General features: G+C 46.9%; 1 non-coding gene across 1 annotated transcript; it reads left to right on the forward strand.

Annotated features, from left to right (window-relative positions):
- The first annotated feature begins 424 nt into the window (after positions 1 to 424).
- Positions 425 to 531, forward strand: LOC119978599. Its single transcript, XR_005463506.1, has one exon. It is a non-coding gene; the product is annotated as a U6 spliceosomal RNA (small nuclear RNA).
- The last annotated feature ends 1,249 nt before the right edge of the window (positions 532 to 1,780 follow it).

A 1,780-nucleotide genomic window follows, 5' to 3' on the forward strand; every position in this document is an offset into this window, starting at 1 on the left:
AATAGAGTTCCCCCTGATCCTAAAGATGCTCTGGAGTCTTTACTGCAGTATGGGAGGGATGTCTTTCCGATGCTGTGTGTTTCATACAGATTACTGCTTACAATCACATTTTCAGTCGCAAGCTGTGAAAGGTCATTTTCAAAACTGAAATTAATAAAAACATATCTGAGGCCTTCTATGTCACAGGAGCGACTGACCAACCTGGCTTTAATAAGCATTGAAAAAGAATTTCTCACTGCTGATGTAAAAAGTGAAGTAGTTCAGGTGTTTTGTGACAGGAGGTATCATTTGGGGAAAAGAACTTAATAAATTTGATTGATTTATATTAAAATCGAATAAAGCGTTTATTTCATGTTTATATATTCACAATGTTTTCCTTTCTCATAATATTTCTCAGTATATTAGGCCTTATACTTGAGTCTTTGTGCTCGCTTCGGCAGCACATATACTAAAATTGGAACGATACAGAGAAGATTAGCATGGCCCCTACGCAAGGATGACATACAAATTCGTGAAGCGTTCCATATTTTGGGGCAGCACGGTAGCATGGTGGTTAGCATAAATGCTTCACAGCTCCAGGGTCCCAGGTTCGGTTCCCGGCTGGGTCACTGTCTGTGCGGAGTCTGCACGTCTTCCCCGTGTGTGCGTGGGTTTCCTCCGGGTGCTCCGGTTTCCTCCCACAGTCCAAAGATATGCGGGTGAGGTGGATTGGCCATGCTAAATTGCCCTTAGTGTCCTAAAAAAATAATGTTAATGGGGGGGGGGGGGGGGGGGGGAGGGTTACTGGTATAGGGTGGATACGTTGGCTTGAGTAGGGTGATCATTGCTCGGCACAACATCGAGGGCCGAAGGGCCTGTTCTGTGCTGTACTGTTCTATGTCTATGTTGGGGCATACAATCAAGATTTGCCCCGGGCATCACCAGACCTCTGCACGCCACTGGGTCAGGGATGGTGTAAGATTGGGCATCAGGGATGATGTAAGATTTGGGGTCAGGGATGGTGTAAAGTGGGGGGAGTCAGGGATGGTGTGGGAAAGTAAAAAATTTTTACCAAATGCAAGAAAAAAGTATGCAATCAGATTCACTCGACACGAGCAATGGCGAAGAGGGTGGAGGGGTAGATGTGGTCCTGTTAGAAAAGATTATTTTAAGAGTCAGAATGAGCCAGGGCCCCATTGGGTCTCTGAGATAGTCACAGAACTATATATTTCCCGAGATGCACATGCAGGAGGGCGAAGAGCTAGGAGTTTTGGACAGGAATTCCAGAATGGTGGGAATTTTGATTAGACAGGGTCATAATGATTGATGCAGGTAGGGCAGTGGATGTTGTCGATATAGACTTTAGTAAGGCCTTTGGCTAGGTCCCTCGTGGCAGACTAGCACAAAAGGTGAAGTAACTCGGGGTCAGAGGTGAGCTGGCAAGATGGATACAGAACTGGCAGGGAGTAGCAATGGAAGGGCGCAGAAGAGATTTACCAGGATGTTGCCTGCTTTGGAGGGCATTAGCTATGATAAGAGGTTGAATAAACTTGGTTTGTTCTCACTGGAACGATGGAGGTTGAGGGGCGACCTGATAGAGGTCTACAAAAGAATGAGGGGCATAGACAGAGTGGATAGTCAGAGACTTTTTCTCAGGCTAGAGGGGTCAATTACTAGGGGGCATAGGTTTAAGGTACAAGGGGCAAAGTTTAGAGGAGATGTGTGAGGCAAGTCTTTTTACACAGAGAGTAGTGGGTGCCTGGAACTCGCTGCCGGAGGGGGGGGGGGGGGGGGGGGGGGG

This window comes from Scyliorhinus canicula, chromosome 1 (genome assembly GCF_902713615.1).
Source record: "Scyliorhinus canicula chromosome 1, sScyCan1.1, whole genome shotgun sequence".
NCBI classification, from domain to species: domain Eukaryota; kingdom Metazoa; phylum Chordata; class Chondrichthyes; order Carcharhiniformes; family Scyliorhinidae; genus Scyliorhinus; species Scyliorhinus canicula.